Source organism: Lissotriton helveticus, chromosome 3_1 (assembly GCF_964261635.1).
Source record: "Lissotriton helveticus chromosome 3_1, aLisHel1.1, whole genome shotgun sequence".
Lineage (NCBI taxonomy): Eukaryota > Metazoa > Chordata > Amphibia > Caudata > Salamandridae > Lissotriton > Lissotriton helveticus.
Window position 1 is genome coordinate 1,048,562,318 of NC_136061.1, and position 21,670 is coordinate 1,048,583,987.

General features: G+C 45.8%; 1 protein-coding gene across 1 annotated transcript in view; it reads left to right on the forward strand.

The window, feature by feature from the left end:
- The first annotated feature begins 9,858 nt into the window (after nucleotides 1-9,858).
- The window catches only part of FASTKD1 (FAST kinase domains 1), a 253,793-nt gene continuing 241,981 nt past the window's right edge, over nucleotides 9,859-21,670 (forward strand). The window contains exon 1 of the mRNA XM_078681609.1: nucleotides 9,859-9,993. The gene's annotated coding sequence lies outside the window, so the exon portion shown is untranslated. The remainder of the gene's footprint in view (nucleotides 9,994-21,670) is intronic.

Consider the following 21,670-nt stretch of genomic DNA (forward strand, 5'->3'; position numbering starts at 1 on the left):
GACAGACTCTGAACCTTACATTTATTAAACAAACACTTTTGTATAATTTTCCAAAACCTTTTCCCCAACTGGTTTTTACATCACCATTCCCCAATGATTTCATTATTTGCCAAAACTCCAAAACTGTTTTAATACCAATCCAATGTTTTTCCTTCCAACTTTTCCTTTCCGTTTCCACCTACCCTCCCCACCCCCCAGAGAGAAAGGATACGTCCGCTCTAGACTATCCTATCCCCTAAAAACACGCCACCCAGGAAAACCCCAAGTGTTTTCCTGCCCCACCCAACCTCAGCAATAAAAGAACATTTTTTAGGTTTTGACTGGCCATGCGCTTTGCGCATGTGCCAAAAAAACCTCTTGAGTTGTGTGTGTGGGTCGGGATACGCCCCCTCCTCCGATTGGCTAGCTCCATAAATGGAGGCTAGCCATTGGACGAGGGGCCTGTCCGTCAATGCCGGACCAGATTCGGGGGCGTTCCCGAGATTCTTTGGCTTTTGCCGACGTCACGCGACGTCAGCCAAAAGCCGGGAACGCCCCCGAATCTGTCCCGGCATTGAGTCGGCACCCGCCTTCCGATGCAGCATTTTCATTGTTACTATAAGCTTGTTTATTTTATACGTTTTAGCGTTGTGGACATTAAAAAGGACTGAAATGATGTACATATATGTGAATATCCGTTTTAGAGTTAGGTCCTTTGCTGGATGTGTTTTATTTCATGGGAGTAAAGTATACCGAATTCACGCTGGTTTCTCTTTATTTTAATGAGGCGAAAACAGACTAATTTGTGCGGTGATAAATGTCCCAGCGGCGAGCATGCTACTTTTTTTTATTTAATGACAGCCTCATTAGATGAAGTTATTTATTTAGAGCTTCCCATGTGTTACCTATTATAGGGCACCGACCCCCACTGTGAAACCACGAACTTTCCACTTTCCGACCAGAAAAGTGCACCCGGGATCACAGCATCGCCTAATTGTGCACTTCCCGCGGCAGCGAAAGGCCACGAGGCAGCAATATTGTGCTACTGAACACTGCCTGACCCGCGGGGCATTGACAAACATTGCATGCGTATTAACACGAGGAATAAAAAGGTCTGCTTACTACAGAACAAAGGGAATATTTCAAGTAGATAAACTTCCAAATAAGGTAGGAATCGTAAGCTGATAGTTAAAAAAAATGTTTATGCTGTCGCACTTTGAAACTTCCTGCTCACCTTTTAATAAAATTTCGTAACGAACATCAGGCAAACAAAGGAACCGAGAATGGATTTTAAGGCGTGCAGATTCAGAGTCAGAGTGCAGATTCAGAGTCAGAGTGCAGATTCAGAGTCAGAGTGCAGATTCAGAGTGCGAGTGCAGAGTGCGAGTGCAGAGTGCAGAGTGCGAGTGCAGAGTGCAGAGTGCAGACTGATAGTGCAGACTGATAGTGCAGACTGATAGTGCAGACTGAGAGTGCAGATTGAGAGTGCAGATTGAGAGTGCAGATTGAGAGTGCAGATTGAGAGTGCAGAGTGGAGATTCAGAGTGCAGATTCAGAGTGCAGAGTGGAGATTCAGAGTGCAGATTCAGAGTGCAGAGTGGAGATTCAGAGTGCAGAGTGGAGATTCAGAGTGCAGATTCAGAGTGCACTGTGGAGATTCAGAGTGCAGATTCAGAGTGCAGAGTGCAGATTCAGAGTGCAGATTCAGAGTGCAGAGTGCAGATTCAGAGTGCAGATTCAGAGTGCAGAGTGGAGATTCAGAGTGCAGATTCAGAGTGCAGAGTGGAGATTCAGAGTGCAGATTCAGAGTGCAGAGTGCAGATTCAGAGTGCAGAGTGGAGATTCAGAGTTCAGAGTGCAGAGTGCAGATTCAGAGTGCAGATTCAGAGTGCAGAGTGCAGATTCAGAGTGCAAAGTGCAGATTCAGAGTGCAGAGTGCAGATTCAGAGTGCAGATTCAAGATTCAGAGTGCAGATTCAAGATTCAGAGTGCAGATTCAGAGTGCAGAGTGCAGATTCAGAGTGCAGAGTGCAGATTCAGAGTGCAGAGTGCAGATTCAGAGTGCAGAGTGCAGATTCAGAGTGCAGATTCAGAGTGCAGATTCAGCCCTGTGTGTGGTGAGGAGGGCCCCTCAGTGTTTCACATGCTTCTACGGAGGTTTAGGGACCTTGTTGCTTCACTGCTGATTGGGCTCTGAGACGACCATCCTGCCTAGTTACCTGTTGTGAATGGGTATAAACAATAAACGTCCGATTATGGTGCCGGTTGGACCTATCCCCCCCTCAAGAACACAAAGAACCTACTGACATTTTCTACCTGAAATAGACCATCTAATTTGGAAAGACCACCCTGTGTCCTTCCTGATTTTATTTTCACCCAGTCACTAATCTCAAACTTATACTCCTTTCTCTCCATGCTCACATTTGTCCCCTTGCCTCCTACACCATTTCAACCTTTCAGCCATGCATGGACCAATTTAGTACCAGGTAAGCATCACACATCTATTGAAATGGGGGTCGCAGTGTGTAGGGCTTGCAGTGTGTGGGGGGGGGTCGCAGTGTGTGGGGGGGCTCTGTGTGGGTGTGTGTGGAGGGCTCCGTGTGGGTGTGTGTGTGGGGGGGCTTTGTGTGGCTGTGTGTGGGGGGGGCTTTGTGTGGCTGTGTGTGTGGGGGGCTCTGTGTGGGTGTGTGTGTGGGGGGCTCTGTGTGTGTGTGTGGGGGGGCTCTGTGTGTGTGTGGGGGGCTCTCTCTGGGTGTTTGTGTGTGTCATTTGCGAGAGATAAAGCTAGTTGCATTGTAAATGACAATGCCATTTATTTATGTTTTAAAAAAACACATAAATAAAAATAATGTCAAGAGCAATGCCAATAGCTCTAACTTTAACAAAGGCAAAACCATTGCATTGTAAATGCTTGTTAAACTTCTGTATGCGAACACCATAGATCAACACCTCACAATTTTGCCAACACATCCCGTAGTTCCATAAGATAGTACGCTTGTCCCATCTGCGACAAATGCACCCCATCGCCTCTGAATAAGTGAAGCATCTCGCTTGAAAAATGCTCATGCACCAGAACTGTTATGCCCATTGCCGTGCAGAAAATTTTCATCGCTCTGTTCAATTTTCGACGGGCTTTTTCCACCGCCGAATGTAATCGAGCCCCTTTCCATTGGTGCCTATACACAAATTCTGTCCAGACAATCGTTGTTCCCACCCAATTATTTTTAAGTACTGCTAGGTCCAGCTTCATTTGCTTAATCAGGGTTAGGCCTGATAATTCCACCAAATCGTTTTCTCCCAGGTGTATTATTAGTAGATCTGGTATTCCCCATGTAGCAGCCAGTTTGGACAGCAAAGGAAATAGTTCATTCCATTTCATGCCCCCCACCCCTTTCCACAACACCTCATGTTCTTTTCCATACAAACCCAAACCCCTTCCACAGATTTGCTGTTCAGCAAAAACTGATGACCATTTAACTAAAGAATGGCCCACAATACATGTCCTCTTTTTCCGGGGGAAATCCAACACTCGACCTACGATACAAAAAAACAACATTAACTAGTATACAAAAGGGGGGGCGAGTGCATTTCACAGCCGCACATATCTGTAGCAACAGTTTGATTTCCACCTTCCAATGCGCTGTATCTCCTCCCTCTCCCAACCCAGTCTGGCAGCTTCTGTAGCAGCACCTATTCTAAAAGAATGGGTCCCGAAGCATTGTGGATTTCCCCCCACCAATGATAGACCTTTTCTCAGTACGGATAAAAACTGAAAACAAGTCAACTGCCCCCCTTGATCATGACAAAAAATTACCCCAGAACGAAAAACATTTGACTTTAAAAATGACTCCCACTCCTCCAACGGACAACAACCCACCACCCCACTCCCTCCCAATTTTATCCAAGTTCCAACCCCTGTTTGGTCTGTCTTTGACTGTCTCAGCCTGATCTGTAAAACAATCTCTCCCAAAATTTTTATATCCAATGTCTGGATCCCAGTCTGGTGCCTTAAACCCAATAGTTCCGAAATCCGGAAAGCGCCAAAGAACAACCAGACCATGCACAACCTGAACCTAACTAATTCCCATTCGCTATAGCAACAACTAGGCAGAACTCTTAAAATCCGCCTCAACAAGTCAAATGTAATAGGTTCTCTCAAAGATTTAACATGAACTTTGCTTCGCCCAAAACCCTTCAGCATCCTCCACAACAAAAACCCAACTTGTACTACCTTACCTAACAATAACTGACTATACAATGAAATGCCCGCAAGTTTGCCTGAAATCGTTGTATGCGACAAACCCTTGTCCATCAAATGTAACACAAAATCTAACATAAACTGTTCATTTCCAACTGCTGTGCCATCTTGATCATGTGCCGAAGCATAAATTAAAAATTCAGACCACGCTTGTTGGTAGCTCCTTCTCGTGGACTTAGCTATGGAATGCTCCACCAGATCTGCAATCCTCACTCCCCCAGGTCCCAAATGGTCGAAGGGATCGCCGTCTTGTGTCTGTCCGCTCGTGGCGCTAACTCCCGGAACTTCTGCCAATTGCAACGAGACAGAGCATCGGTGATTGAGTTGTTCACCCCAGGAATATGCTAGGCCCTAAAGACAATGTTCAGCCTAAGGATTTGCAACATAAATGCTCGTAACAAATGCAGAACCCTCACATCTCTCGCTCTCTGCCCATTAACCAGACTTACCACTGCCATATTGTCGATGTAAAATAGTACACAGCGATCCCTGAACTCCTCTCCCCATACCTGCAATGCCACCAGTAGCGGAAAAAACTCCAGGAAGGCGATACTACGGCCCTGTGCTACCCAATGCTCCGGCCAACTCTCAGCGCACCAGCGCCCTTCCCAAAATAGCCCAAAACCTTGGGCCCTCGAAGCATCCGAGAAAATCTGGACCTGCCACACCGTGTCGTCCTCCACAAAGTTGATCGACACACCATTGAATTCATCCAAAAACCTCAACCAAATGACCAAATCCTCTTTCACTTTGTTCGTTAGTCTTATGTGGTGATGCGGCAAGGAAGCCCCCGACATAGCAAAACCAAGATGTCTGCAGAAGGTTCTTCCCGCTCTCACCAATCTGCATGCAAAATTAAGATACCCCAACAGGCGCTGAACCTGTCGGAGCTGCAGCTTCTTTTCACCAAGAACTTCCTGCAAAAAGGCCCTAATCTCTTGCACCTTAGCCAAGGGCAAACGAGCCACCATTGCCTCAGTATCGATCTCTATGCCTAAGAAGACTAACTTCGTCGTTGGACCCTCTGTTTTTTCTGGAGCCAACGGCACTCCAAATTCACCTGCCATCTCCTGAAAACAAGCCAAAACTTTGTTGCATTGTTCACTTCCTGCCTGTCCGATAAACAAAAAGTCATCCAAGTAGTGACAAACTGCCGCATGCCCAGATTTCCGTATCACACGCCATTCCAAAAACTTGCTAAAAGCCTCAAAAAGGGAACACGAAATGGAACAACCCATGGGCAACACACGATCTACATAGAATGCCTCTTCAAAATACATTCCCAATAACTCAAAATCCATGGGGTGGATAGGCAACAACCGGAACGCCGCCTGAACATCACATTTTGCAAGTTGCGCCCCCACCCCAGCCAAGCGAACCAGACGCAAAGCATCATCAACTGAGGCATATGACACCGCCGTGTCATCCGCCGAGATGAAGTCATTTACCGACTGACCCTCCGGCCAGGACAGATGGTGAATGAGCCGAAACTCACCCTGGGCTTTCTTCGGAATAACCCCCAAAGGCGAGACCATCAAATTAGGCAGGGGACAGTGAGAAAAAGGACCCGCTATTCTGCCCAGTTCCAATTCCTTATCCAATTTAGCTCGGACCACATGAGGTAATTCCTTTGCTGATTTTAAGTTTTCAGCCCAACGCTGTACTCGAGGACCTTGGTACCCAATCCAAAAACCTATCCTAAAACCCCAGAACAACTTGACCGCTGCTGCCCTATCCGTGTAGACCTCCAGATATTTCAGCATAGCTCGAAGCCTAACTGGGGTAGGAGCCTTTTGGTACAAGAGGTGGAAGGGTCCCTCGTCCTCTCTGCCCCCTCCCGTGGTCCCCCTGGTGCTGATTGGGAAAACACTGGAATATGGCATGTCTACCCCCGCACTGAGCACACTCATGCTTGAATTTGCAATATTGTCGCACACATGAGCCCCGGTTGAAGCCCCAACACGCTCCCGTGGCAGGCAACTGTCCTCTTCCCAAACCTCCCGCCCCCAGTGGAGCGGGACGCTGAAGAAAGGGCCGATATGTTATGGGGAGGCCACTGGCCGTATGGATCGTGGTTGATGACTGATGCCCTGACAACCATTGGAGCCACAACTCCTGGTCCACCTCCCCCCATGGTTTGTCGTTAAACGGACTCACTCTGGCCCTAAATTCTTCGTCGTAATTCAACCAGGCGTAGCCTCCCGCCTGCAAATGTGCCCTCCTGATGATGTCTATGTACTTGAACAATGCCACCGCCCTCTCTGGATACCGCTCACAATATACACTTGCATAGATTATGAAAGCAGCCGTCCAGTTTTCTATTGTTTTAGGCACTTTTGGGCGGCGGGACAACTCCAGCTCTTCCTCCTTCGATCCCTTTCTAGCCTGCAGATCCCTATGTAAGAGCCGGAAAATATCCACATAGTCATGACTCCAAATTCTTTGTCTCGTCCTTTGCGACAAGTGGGTGCCCAAGGGCATGGCCACACCATATAAGGTAGTTTTGTACGACCACACCCTTGACTCTCACTCTGCAAAGAACTACCTAAAGACGAAACAGGGCTTACCCCCCCCCCCCCCCCACCCCCTTCCATCTGACCCTCAGACCCCAAAATTGACTGCTGTGCACCCTGTGGCACCGTGCCCAAATCTCTTTGAACCTTTGCAATCCCCTCAGTACCACCCTCCCCAAGCCCCACACGTTGGCCGCTCGCCAAAGGCCGTGTCCATGCAGCCCACCAGTCTTCCTTACCTGATGGCAGCTGTGTAGCCCTTTGCTGAAATTCTTTAAGACCATCACGTTGATGATGTCCGCCACGCCGTCCCTGATCTGCAGAGAAAACCGCTCCAGTTCTCTGAAACACACTATAAGACGTGAGATGACCCCCCCCCTCACCCCAAACTCCTGACCGCCCAAACCAGGAGCCGCCTCCCTCAACACCCACTCCCTTGGATTCTCCACATTTTCTTTGTCAAAACCAACATATCTCCACCGTAAACATCATGAAATTCATTATCCGCAAAACTTGTGCTCGGCATGGAGCCATTTCCACTGTCACCATCATATCTTACCCAGTTGGACACAGGCCTCTGTTGTGAGCGCCCGTCCGATGACCCAAAATCCGCACCAGATTCGCTTCGGGTATATTGTGATGCACCCAAAGCCGCATTTTGCTTCGCTGTAATAGGAATAGAACTGTGAGCCACAGATCTGCAACCAAGGTCCGTTACCAAGTTCCCGCCGCTCCAGCGAGGAACCGCTCTCAACTTACCTTTTACCTGATCCTTATTTGCTCCAGCTAATACCTTCTTGGGCAAAGCAGCGTGTTTCACCCATACCCACTGCCCCTGTTGCGGACCCATATCCGAGTCAAACTCCACCTGTGGAAGACGCGGCGGTGGCCTGGGCTCTGGAAAGACCGCCACCACCTCACAGTCCATGTTATTAGCCCCAGTTGCGCCACAACCACCCATCAACGAAGAAGTTGCCTCACCAACAGTGCCCCCACAAGCCCCTTCTTCTGCCTGAAAGTCATATACCGCCATGTTGACATCATCATCCTCCTGACTGTAGACCAGCCCAAAATTCACCCTCGGGGGGCCTCTGGGTTAAGGCTGCAGGACCTCCTGACGCTCTGCTCGCTTCTGAACCTGCATGCCGTGGATAGGGAAAGCTGCATCACCGCAACCAGCAAGCCCATCCCCAGCAACATCCTCTTGCCCCTCCTCCTCTTCATCACTGTCCGTGGGGAATTAAACTAACGGAGTCACAGGGCCTCCAGACCAAGCCTCAGGCGCTATGTCAATCCTGGCATCATCCTGCCCTATAACATAATGTACTGTAGGCAACCTTCCTGACAATGCTGCCTCTTGGTGTATAATCCTTATTCCTGGTGACTGTGCAGGCACTCTGGCTCCTGAAGTACAAACATCCAAATGTGCCCCTTCAAGTATATTAACTTGCTGCTGACCGTTCTCCTCACTAGTGCTGCATTTCCCACTCCTTTTTCCCGCTTTTTTCTTTGCCTGAGGAGCCAGCAGAACCTGTCCTCCCCTCATCATATGGGTCGGATGCGGAGCGCATTACTGCCTTCTTGCCTCGAGCACCCCTACCCACAGAGCGCGCTCGGCGAGTCTTTATAAGAGACATTATTTTCTCACACTCCGCCTCACCCGGCCGACCTGAAAGGGGCATACATGCTGCCACAGCACGACTCACCCCTTCCGCCGCCAGTCCCCTAGGGCGCTTTGCCTCCTCAGCATAATCAATATTGGCTCCAGGACGCAGTAAGTCCGTGCGCCTGACTGCCACCAGCGCTCTCACTGCCTCTCTGGCAATGTCTTCTGCCGACATCGCCTCTCAGCGCCTCCTGAAGGTTAAAACGCCGGTACAGCGTTAAACTGTCAAAACGCTGACAGGAATTCCTCACAGCTGTCCAAAAAACACGACGCCACCGCTCCTTCACTCCTGTCGAGTGATGTCGCCCTCCCGCTCCGCGCACAAAACAGCCCCTCCCCATTCCTGTAACAGCCAATCACGCCATGTGGGATATCCTATCGCGCGAAATATCCCAGGGGGACACCGGCTCGTGCCAAGTCCCCCCGGGACCCATTGTGTTCTCAGTAGCAACTGCGATGCCCACGTACAGCACCGAAATGTGTGCCTCTAGGACTGAGCCTCTATGGGTTAGAATCTAGTCTTGAGCATTGGTGGCCTAGTAAACGCCTCATGATAGCTGTAACTTTGGGTTGTACGCATGAGAGGCTCGCCCGTGAGACACTGTTTTTCCTTGCAATCGTTTCCCGTTTCCATTAGCAATGCTCATACCACCGCGTTGCTTGAACTGGGCAGATGATAATACTAGGCACTGTATAATGGTCACCGATTGGAGATTGGACTGATATGCTATGATATAACGCTGTAAAGAATGGCTAACAGTAGTATTGAGAACTGAGTTTATCTTAAATGCTAATAAAAATGAGTTTACAAAAAGAAACTGTAAAAAAAAAAAGAAAGCTGAGCGTCGTCCAAATGTGTTATTGAAGGACATGCTCCTAGCCCTTCCAAAATCTATACACGTGATGAAATTGCCGGGATTTTTATTTGACAAATGGGGTAACCGTGAAGTTATTCGTTCTGTGACCTTGTCTCTCCAAAGGTGCCAATAGCGAACTGTCAAAGCTTAGAGAAGGTGGTAAACTGCTCAGGACTAGAATGCAGTCTGAAGTTGTCATAGCCGTCACACCCAAGACGTCAATGTACTGCCGAGTTATAACTTTTAAATTCGCCGGATTTACAGAAGGGAGTTCCGGAAAAGAAGCCATAATATACTCTCCACGAAACAGCTCTTCTTCGAGCCCTTCAAAAGACTTCTGTCCGACGCTTGCACTGCCTCCCGCGTTTCACAACCCAGTAAAAACTGGACGGTACCAATTTCGGACTAACGCAAGAGCTTATTCCACACACCATCAGCGCTTCGGAATTTCACGCGGCGCTTCTCGAGCGGCTGACGGGCAACAATTCGATAAATCTCGGTCACCTTAACATAGCAGAACCTCCCCCTTTCAGACCACACCCAGAACTACTTCTGGCGTGCGACTGGTTGTTATGCGACCCGGAAGTGCTAAAATCGCGGAGGAATGACATTCGATTAAGGTGGACATAGAATGAATTCATGGACCCGCAGTTTAAGAACATGTGTTGCCCGGTTTCATCACTTTCTAGATGTTTACCATGTGGCGGTGCATACACAAAGGTAAGTTCTTGTATTTATTTGCAGAAGCATGCTTTCTCATCATTCCTTACGCATGCTAAGTATAATTTTTTTACGGAAACCCCGTAGGTTTAGCTGTCCCCTTTTCACATGCCGCTTTTTAATTTCCCATCATTGTAATGCCAAACCTCTTGTGACCTAAGCTCTATCTGTCGGTTTCTGATACTTTTTTGAAAGCATGATAAAGTGATCTGCAAAACTAGATGCAGCTCAAAAACTCGCTCGACATAATTTAAAGTGGGAAGACGACGTCATTGGTAGTTCTGCATTGATCAGGCAGCTCTATTTGCCACAGCCTACCAGGGCACAAGTCCTATAAAATGAAGTGAGAGGGCTAACCAAGTTAGGCAGTATACAAATGACGCCATGCGTGTGCAATCACAGCTTATGTCGTCACGACCCGTGACATTGCTTGTGACATCACAGGAAGTGACCTCACTGAAAGTGACATCACAAGAGTGACATCAAATATTAAGTCCTCACACTTGTGTTTATCAGGTATATAATGCGTCAGAGCATCTGGGCCTCAACTAAACCATGTCATTTTTTTTAAAGAAACCATCACAAAGAAATGGTCAACTAGGAGAAGCATGGTAGTAGATCTGTTCTGCTTAATTGGTTGCAAAGTCTGCATTTTAAAATATTTTATGGGGTTAAGGCACTTGCTACAGATATCTTTGTGTGACCTGTAAATCTCATGGAATAGTAACAATGGTAAGATATCTTTGGAGGTTAACACTTTTACCGGAGAGATCTGTGTTTTATGTTGTCCCAGATATGAATAAAAGTAGTAAATACGTTTAATGTGTCTCCTGCAAAGCACATCATGTAACATCCAGATGACAGATTTTTTTTAAATGTAGCTTGATAAGTGGGTTACTGCTTTCAACACAGTAGTCCTTTTGTTACTTGCAGTTCATAAATTGTAATTTTTCTAACATAGCACTGTGAGCTATGAAGTACATGCAACTCTTAAGTCTTGTATCCCTCGCCGTGTTATGTAACGCATCCTGTACAATCATTTATATACTTGTATGATTTATTGTCTATGTATTATGCTTATGTTACATAAAGCTCTCTGACACCCGCATTGGGATGAGTAGTGCTATTAAAGAAATACACTAGTGCTATTTAAATTATAAGTATATATGCTGGGACAGACCAATACATTTGGCATTATTACAGTGCATGCACTTGCATACAGGAACTGAACAAAGTCCAAAGCATGCCTCTCTTAAATACCTATGAAGTGATAAGAAGCTGTGTGCTTTTGTTTCCCTTCTGTTGCATTTGCTTTTAAGTGTGAGGTTCCAGACCGCTTCCAGTCAAAAGGAGGCATGATGGCCCCTTAACTTCGGATTTTATTTATTTTCCCAGCTGGAGGTGGAAAGAAAAAACCCTCTTTCCTGCCTGCACGTTGCCTCTGGGAATGGAAAGATGACAACATGCAGGCGCAGCTGAACTTGTCACGGTGCCTAGAAATTACACCAGGACAAGTTCAGCATATTTCTGCGAGGCCCAACTTCTTGGCAGGGTGGACAGCATCCACCCTGCGTAAATAATTTGTGGATGCCATGCATCCGCGTGTACCCTTTACTTGTGCCCTGCAACCTACCTAATTTTGTGTATGAGACCAAGCAACGGAACTCATTTAAATAAAGTAATCTGATTACAACCAGCGGCATGGAAATTATGGCATGAGATGAACAACCCTCGTTAAATAGAAACATCTCATTAAAAAATAACCTCCTATTGAATGAATGAATGAAATACATTTTTATATAGCGCAGCGTTCACTCCAAGGAGCATCTTGGCGCTTTTGGACATAGACCGAAGAAAAGACAGGGGAGTGGTGCAGGACAGGGGGTGAGAAGGGGGGATCATATTACTATTCACTGGTTCTGCTTTAGATGGTGTTGTAAAATGGTATTGGTAACTTGCCATTTACTAATTGTATTGATCATGGAAGTATTAAGCCCCCAGTGAGATGTGCTGGGAATGTAATTTGTGACAACCATAGGAACTGGGTGACCTAGCATTCTCCAGCCTCTTCTGTCTTTTTACTTGGCAGCATTCGCATACCAGGAATTTTGAAGGAATACTGCAATGTTAGAAGCTAAACTAGAAGTCAGGGAATGCAACTTGTTGTCGATTGAAAAGCTTGGGATGACGGAAGGTTTCACACATGACACAAGCCCGCTTTACACCTATGGCTTGCACACGTCACTAAGGCTTGCTTACTTGGTGAGATGCGGCCTAACACCCACACAACCCACCTCCTCCAGGTTTTCACCAGCCCTGAGGCTGAAGTTAGCTTCTTATTGGGGCAATATCTTATTCAGCCAGCGTTTTAGTTGCAGTCAGCCTTTTTATATAAAATACAACCTTAAATAATTCAATGAACTCCATTTTATTGGACTTTGCATTGCCATACTATTAATATGTGGTTTTCAATCACAATACATATCAGTATAACTTATATTAGGATTTCGTCTGACACAAACAGACTTTCCACCAAAACATGGGACAGCTTTGCCACCCTCAAAATTCATATTCATATCTTAAAAAATGGAGCACCCCCATTACAATACCTGTGTGTAAATTGTCTGAATTGATCACAATTTGTGGCACCTTATCAGCCCATCTCACTTCAATGCATCCCTAAGTAGTTATCTCTGAAAAAGTAATCAAAATTTCCGTATAGGAAATTCACATTGGCTCACAAATATTCTAAGTACACCACACTCCCTACAAGCTCCATAAGGACTTGTACCGAGCCAAGCAACGTTTCCACCTGTGCCACCTTAAAACCAATGCCTTCCTATAGAGTTGTAGATAAATGAGGAGTAACAATCCTTTCTCCGATCAAGGTCAACTGCAATCCTATGGAGTTACATCTGAATAAGTAATTATAGTTTCCTTTTAGGAAAAACACATTGGCAAAACCAGCACCTGTACAAGCTCCATAAGGATTTAACCGAAGCCAAACCATGTTTTCACTTGTGCCCACAGTTCCACTCTCAAGCCAAAGTATTCTATGGACTTATAGATAAAAAAGTAACCATCATTTCTACCTTCAAGGTCATCTTGTATCACTCATTTTCATATTGATCCTAATAAAGAGAGCATTCTTCTACACTACATGATTGGAAATTGCTTGACCCTAGCAAAATTTGTCACAACAGGCTGCACTAAGCTGGTTTCCTTCACCTCAATCCATCCCATTCCTTTGAGTTTACATCCAAATAGATAATTGTAGTTTTCTTATAGGAAAAGTATATTTGGTCCCAAATATGTATGATGCTTTTCAAATACACCACTTTGCCCTACAAGCACCAGTAAGATTGAGCCTGAGCCAAGCAATGTTTCCACCTGTGCCCACTTTGCAAGCCTCAAGCCAAGCATCCGAATGGAGCTATAGATAAATAAGTTACCATCCATTTTTTAGGTGAATAATATCTTGACTTCCCAATATTCATATCGATCCTAATAAAGGTATCATCCCTCTACGCTACCTATTTGTAAATTGTCTGAGTCAAGCAAAATGTGTCACAACAATTGGCACCAAACTGGTCACCTTCACCTGAATTAATTCCTATGAAGTTATGTCCGAACAAGTCATCATACGTTTCCTATAGGAAAATCAAATTTGGTTTAAATTTTTTGTTATGTTTCAAACACACCACATCGCCCTACAAGGGCCGTGAGGATTTAGCATGAGCCACGCAAAATTTCCACCAAAACATGGGCCCCTCTGTGTCACCCACAAGCCAATGCATTCCTAAGGAGTAATAGACAAATAAGTATCCATCCTTTTACTTTGCAAGATTATCTTAACTCACACATGTTCACAGTGATCCTAGTAAAGTGAACACCAATCCACACCCTGTGTATGTAAACTGAGCAAAAGTTGTCACAACAGGTAGCACCAAACCAGTCACCCTCACCTCCATGCATTCCTATGCTGGTACATCTGAATAAGTAGTCACAGGAAAATCATCTGGGCTAACAAATATTTGCATTAGTTTTAATACACTTCACACCCCCTACAAATTTTAAGAGACGTTGGCCTAAGGCAAGCAACATTTCAATAAAAATAAGGGACATCTGTCACCCAGCTGCCAGTTCTGTAAATCTCTGTGATATCAGTTCATCTGAGTTCAGAGAGGTAACATTGTCATATGAGTTCTTGTAATACCGTTAGCCTCCATTATTCTTGTCTGAATAGCCACTTTCCACCTCAAAAGACAGACGATTCTAAGTTTCATTTTACAGGAATTATTTTTTACTTGCAATCCCTTCCTTACTCCTGCAGAATTTGATGTCTGGTGTTCCCTTTCTAGCTGAGATATGTGCCCAGTCACTCTTTGCTTCCACTTTTTCTGAACAATATGGCTTCACAATTCAAACCAGGAGACTAACCTCTATATTTGATACAGCTGACCCTAAAGTTTCGGAGCAGAATAATGCAATCCTTAAAGAAAACCCCTACCTGAAATATTGGTTATTAAGTAATTTTCCAGCACAGATTTAGCACTTAGTCTCTTGTACCTCAGATATGATCTAAAAACAAAAGCCTTCAAAGAAAAGAAGAAGAAAACTTTATGGCCCTCCGGGCTACCAGCATCTTATATTCCATGGCTATAAATTGCTTTGTAAATAACAACAAATCAGCACAAGGTCACTAATGGTACCATGGAAAACAAATTCAAAACTAGGTGCAAATGGATACATACTTTTGCCATGCATCTTCAAGTTTTAGCAGCCCAATTATTTAGGCCCAGATTTACCAAGATTTTGCATCTGGTTGTGTTGCTTTATTGACTTTGCCCTGTTGCAAAATCAATTTTGGGATTTTCAAAGGCACACAAAGTTGAATTGCATGGGTTTGTAAATTAAAAGTTACACATTGCAGTGAATAGTGCTGCATTGCGTGAGGGAGTGGGTGTTTTATGTGTGTTTCTTTGCACCCGCCCTTGGATTTTGTTACAAACCCATATCTACAAAGAATTGAATACATTCGTTTGCGCCAAAATGGTATGCCTCCCTGAGGCATGCGTAACAAAAGGAAATAGCTTAATTTCTCCTTGTTACTTCCTCTTTTTGCCAAGAGGAATCCACCGCAAAGGATAGGTTTTGTGCCAGAAGGTAGTCCTTTCAGCACAAAAATGATACTGACCACAATACAAGCACCTTCGAATGGCCAGAGGGAGTCCAAAGTGTGCCAGTGAAATGAGAAAGCAAGACTGTCGAATGTTTGTAAAAATGCTGCAGTTCTGCTCTCTCCCATTCGTGCAACTCCGGGCAGCAACCTAACTTGCTGAGCTGCATTACACAAATTTGTGTTAATCTGACACACAATACATTGCTGATTGAATATGCGACTTTCGAACAGCCAAAATTGCAGATTAGTTTTTTTCTAATAATGTAATATTCAGTTTCTGGAGATTACATAAGGTTCTCTACTAACAAAACAGATTAGAGTGAAGCTCATATAATAGTGTAGGAATTTTGGCTCTAAAAGCTAGCAGCAAAAGATTTTGCAACAGTTAGATCTTCAAGTATGGGTTTTGCCCCAGTTACTAGTTAAGATCACGCTCCCTTCTTAAATAACAGTATATCCCACCACTGGAAGGGTGAGGCGTGAAAGGGGGCAATTACTCCTTTATTCACATGGGGTTAAAAAGAATTCTGTAGCTTTATGAAAGATTTATATCCTGAATGAGAATAACCTCTGCTTAGGCCTCTGTAAGCATAAAGACAACCTCTCATTTCTAATGTCCTCCCAGCCAATTATTATAGTAGCAAAGTTAATTTCCCCCAAGTAGGTCATCTTCATAAAGCAGTATTTATAGTTATCCAGATCTTAAAAATTGCAATCGCATTTTGCCATAAACTAAGGACAGATTTCATTATTCCCCTAACTTGCTCCTTATTCATTCACTACTCTATTCTGCCAGCCCCTGGAAGAACCATCATCATATAAGTGTGGGAAAGGGGTGTCCCTAATGTGATCCTTGTGATAGACAGACCACAGTTACAAGGGAGAAAGATTGAAAAAGCAAGAGACCACCGCAAAGGATAGGTTTTGTGCCGGAAGGTAGTCAGACCAAATTGACATTTTACTGCACTTCATCCAAAAATTGTTGAGGTTTGCCCATTGTTGTTTTGTTGGAATATCGATAACAAAAATACGTCATAAAAAGATACCGTTCAAAATATTAAAACAAATATTTTATGTCATGCAAATTCGAAATATAGCCACAAAAAATTGTCTGTAAAAAATGTCAAATATTAACTGTAAAATATAAAGCACTAGCTTACCCGTCGCACGTTGCTGCTATCTCAGAAGAAAGGAAATTCAAGGAAACTTGTTATGATAACATTCAATTTACATTGTCATTTTTATTGAAACTTATTAATTTTAATATGGAAAACATTTCAAAGTGTCGTTTTAATTCTATTTATTTATTAGAGTGCTTGTGGATACACAATATTTTTTGTTTTTCCGTCTGGTGCGTACACGAATAAATCAGAAGGTTTTCTGACGCGTGAGCTGGCCACATACAGTTGTCCATGTGAGAAGCACGGATTCTCCGAATGGAGTCCACACACTTGCAGTGATTGTCCGTGTGCTTTGTTGATGGTCATTGCAAAAGCGAGTCGCACCGGAAACTAAACGTTTGAATTCAAATGGCATATCTGTTGGGATCATTGGAATACGTGGCAACAGTACATCTTCCCCCTTGAATTTCCCATTCAAAATTGTAGCTTCGATGACATTGTTAATCATCTTTTTCACTGAAAGTCTTGTACTGTTGCAAAGGCGTGGTGGATTGATGTTTCGGAGAAGAATGATAGGCACGTCAATTTTCAATGTTAAAATGTGCGGTGGCATACCGGGCAAGTCCAGTGAATTCAAGAATTCCGTTGGGTAATTGACAACTTCGTCTTGATTCATCACAGTACACAGTATCGATGGACTTGTACGTTGTCACTTCGCCTGGTATTCTGTTTTGAATGCTGAAATTCATGGCATTTACATCGTTGTTAGTAGCTGCTAATATAGCCCGTGCACTGAGCCACTGATGATTTTTGTAATTCCACGCGATATTCGAAAGATTATGAGGGCCCTGGGGGGCCGATATTTAAAAAAAAAATTATGCCAGAAACCTTCGCGGGAGTGTACACAACAACTTCCCAAAGTTTCATGGCGATCGGATGAATGGTGTAGTTATGCATAAAGGACAAACAGACAGACAGACATACATTCGTTTATATATATATATATATATATATATATATATATAGATAAAGATACAGTATTGTAATAAAAGTAAATGGATTTAACAATCGCATTGTTTTTAAAATTGTAGTTAACAATATTCGTACAAATAATTTTATTTTATTTTTTTAAATTTGTTTTTATTGTTGCATCAAGACATACACATTAGCAGGAGTAATCATTCGTCAGTGTAGCATCAACATTCAGCTACATCCAACCGCTAGCGCAACTGTTCCATTTTTATTTGCAACGTTCAACTTTTAGGGTCATAGATTGGAAGTTCAGCAGCATTTAATATATACATCGTCTTGTTTAATCATGGTAGTATAGCGGTTAAAGCCCTGTACGCCACAGTTCGCATATCTATTATTCATGCCGGGAGAGCATGGGAATCCTGGAGCCTTTCCTGTCGTTGCGCATCCCTACCTCTCCTGTCACCCCTCATCTATGTCATCTTCTTCCCCTGAGCTGTCTATATCCTCCTCTTCAGGCAGTGGCTCACACAGATCCCCCCTATACATGTTCCAAGGTGACCATATTTTATTCCATTTACGTGGGTTAGCTCTCTGCTGATACACCACCCTCTCTGCCATCATGAGCATATCCATGTTTCTGCACCACTGCGCTAAGGTTGGTGCTTCTGATGCCCCCCATTTTTGCGCTATGTCTCGCTTTGCCAACATCATTCCGATAACCACCCATTGCCGTCCGTGCGATGTCAGGTTGGTCGGGCCCCATACATTCAATAAACATACTCTAGGGTCAGGTGTGACGGGGATTCGTAGAGTCTGGGCAACAGTGCGTGTTACACGCCGCCAGTAGTCTACCATGCTGGGACAGGACCACAGTGTATGAAACAGTGTGCCTTCTTCTCCGCAGTTTCTCAAGCAATAAGGGTGGTCTGCCCTCTGAATTTTATGTAGGGTGGTGCGCGTGTAGTATACTCGGTGTAATATTTTAAATTGCACTAGCCGAAATCTCGCCGAGATACCAGCTTCTCTAGGTGACGCCATTGCTGCATTCCAATTTGTCTCATCCATCTCCCCTAATTCGTCCTCCCATTTCTCTTTCAGTTTCTGCAACGGGTCGGGTAGATTGTTTATCAGTTTGCGGTAGGTGAGGGAAGTGGCGCTGGCTTCCATGTAGTCTGTGAGTAGGCGGTCTTCCAACGGAGCAGATTCCGGGACCTTAGTACCTGGTGCAATTGCATTCATTAATGCATGTCTAATCTGTATGTAACGGTATGTCTCATTAATGCCCAGATCATACTGCTCCCTCAGGGTCTCAAATGGAACCACCCCATCCGTCGTCCACATATCACCCACAGTGGATATCCCGATGTTATCCCATTGGGTAAACCCTTTACTATGCCTTAGGTTACCCAGGGTCTTGGAGTCCCACAAGGGTGTAAGCTGTGTAATCACACCCTCCCACTTCAGTCGTACCTGTGCTTTATGCCATAGCGTCGCTGTGTGTCTAGTTGGGCCAATCAGTGTTGCCGTCAGTCCCTTGTTGTTGAGCGGGGCCAGAAGGGCCAGCTGCCTCCTGTCTGCTAAATACGCCGGGTCATCCTGCGGTGCATGCATCCACTGGTTGATCACCTTGAGGTGAGCCGCCCAGTAGTATAGTTCCAGGTTGGGGAGAGCCACCCCCCCACTGTACCAGTCTGACCAGTTTCACCTGTACGACCCTAGCTGGTCGGTTCCCCCATAGTAGGCCCGACAGTTGACCTGATACCTGTCTGAAGAACGACGATGGGACCATCGCCGGCGTGTTCTCCAAGACATACAGGAAACGGGGCAGCGCCATCATCTTGAATAGCGCTGCTCTGCCCAATAACGTTAATGGGAGGGTCTTCCAGTGTTTTACATCCGTTTTCAATCTTTCGAGCAGCGGCCTTAGATTCAGGTCCTGAAATGTCGTGTGGTTTCGCGTGATTTGGATCCCCAAGTACCTGAAGGATGCGGTCTCCAATATTAATGGGCAGCCCTTTCCAAGGTTAGGCGGCGTTCCATGCAGCATGTAAATCACCGATTTCGACCAGTTAATTTTATAACCTGAGGCTGTACCGTGTTTCTCACACAGCGCCAGTAACACTGGAATTCCCACTGCCAGGTCCGTTAGGTATATTAACATATCGTCGGCATATAGTGACACTCTGTCCTCCCACTTGTCTCCCCAGTCTATGCCCCGCAATAGCCGGGTGGACCTAATGATAGTGGCTAACGGCTCCAGCACCAAGGCGAACAATAGCGGCGAGAGCGGGCAGCCTTGCCTCGTACCCCTTGCTAGCGGTATTTCTCTTGAGATGTGGCCGTTCGCCGTCACTCGCGCCACTGGGTTACTATACAATAATTTAATCCACGCTATGAATTTTGGGCCGAAACCCATATGTTCTAAGACCGCGAAGAGGTAGCGCCATTCTACCAAATCAAACGCCATTTTGGCGTCAAGCGAGAGGATTGCTGCCGGTTCTGTCAAAAATGGAGCTCGCGCCATCACACCATGTAATCGTCTGAGATTCATCGCCGTACTCCTGTGCGGCATAAACCCCGACTGATCTGGGTGTATTAGGTGTGCTAGATGAGGCAGTAATCTGTTGGCCAGTAGTTTCGCCAAGATTTTGCTTTCAGCGTTGAGGAGGGATATTGGACGGTATGAGCCGCATTCTTCCGGCGGTTTGCCGGGTTTCGGGATCGCCACTATGGTAGCCACACATTGGTCAGGCGGCAATTGTCCCCGTTCCAGACTTTCAGTAAACATATTGAGTAGGGGTGTACTAAGCGTCTCTGACATGGTTTTGTACCACTCAATCGGTATCCCGTTGGGGCCCAGTGCTTTCCCTGAGTGTAGTGCTGCGATAGCCATCTGTAACTCCTCAGCGGTTAGGTCTGTTTCCAGCTCCTCCACATTGTCTTGTGACAGGGTGCGGGTGGGTACTCCCACGAGAGCCGTCTCTGCCATCTCCTGTGTAACGTCCAATTCAGGGGAATATACCATTTGGAAATGGTCTGCCAATAGTCCCACTATCAGTGATGGACGGGTCTGTATTACACCTGCAGGGTCCTTCAACTGTAGTATATTTCTCTGCCCTCCCTGTTTCTTTTCTAGCCAGGCTAGGAGCTTACTAGCTTTATCCCCGACATCGTATATCCTGTGCGCTGTGGCCGCTATATTCTCTACTACTCTACGGCGTAGAAGATCGGTATGACGCTGCTGACACAGCCGGAGCGCGTGCAGCGTGTCCCTCGATGGATCAGCCATATGTTCTTCGTTAGCCCTAGCAAGTTTGTCCTCTAAATCCATTAGTTCCTGTTTCTGGGTGTTCTTGTACCTTGTTATGGTGGATATAGCTTGCCCTCGAAGGACCGTCTTGTAGGCTTCCCACAGGACAGAGGGGGATGATACTGAGCCTACGTTCTCTGCGAGGTAGCACCTTGTCGCTTTCTTCAGTGTTTTAGCCACTAGTGGCACCTTAAGGTACCCCGGGTATATCGGGTAGATGCGCTTTCGGGACCGCTCCGGGTTGGAGAGAACCAGTGTCAACGGGGAATGATCCGAGATACCCCTTGGCTTAATATGTACGTCATCGATAGTGAGGAGTCCGTCGCCCAGTGTTAGGAAGTAGTCAATCCGTGACAGACTGTCATGGACCGCCGAGTGGTATGTGTATTGTTGGTCGTCCGGGTGGAACTGCCTCCAGATGTCCACCGAACCCTGTGCTTCTAGAAAGCCATTCAGCCGGGAAGGCCCGGAAGTCTGCGCTCGTGCCGGGAATCTGTCTTGTGTGTTGTGTGCCACCGCGTTAAAGTCCCCACCTAAGATGAGATCTCCCTCCGGGAGTTCTAGCAGGAATTTCCCCAGTTCCGGGAGAGCGACTGCGTGCAGTGCCGGCGGAATATACACCGAGACCACATTCAGTGGCCTCCCTTCCCACTGTCCGTGTGTCGCCGCAAAGCGTCGCTGTGTGTCTACTTTCGTGGACTGGACTATGTATCTAGAAGAGCGGTGCATTAGGATCCCCGTACCACGGGACCCCCTAGTGAATTCAGAATGAACAAACATATGGTAACCTCTTCTGTCTAGGGCATGTGTTGCTGTGCCCGTCAAGTGCGTTTCCTGTAATAGGACCAGGGCCGGATTTAATCTCCTTATACTTTGCAGTACTAAGCCTCGTTTGACCTTGTCCCCCAGTCCCCTCACATTCCAAGACATGAGTTGCAGCGGTGTCACTGGCCCCACTCTAGATTCCCCCCTCCTCGTGTCAGCTCGTGTGGTGTGTGCCATAGCTTCTGTGGTTGAAAGTACTTGCTTGCCATACCAACTGAGTTCGATTTAATTGCCGGGTTCTCGCTATACTACGTGCATGCGCCT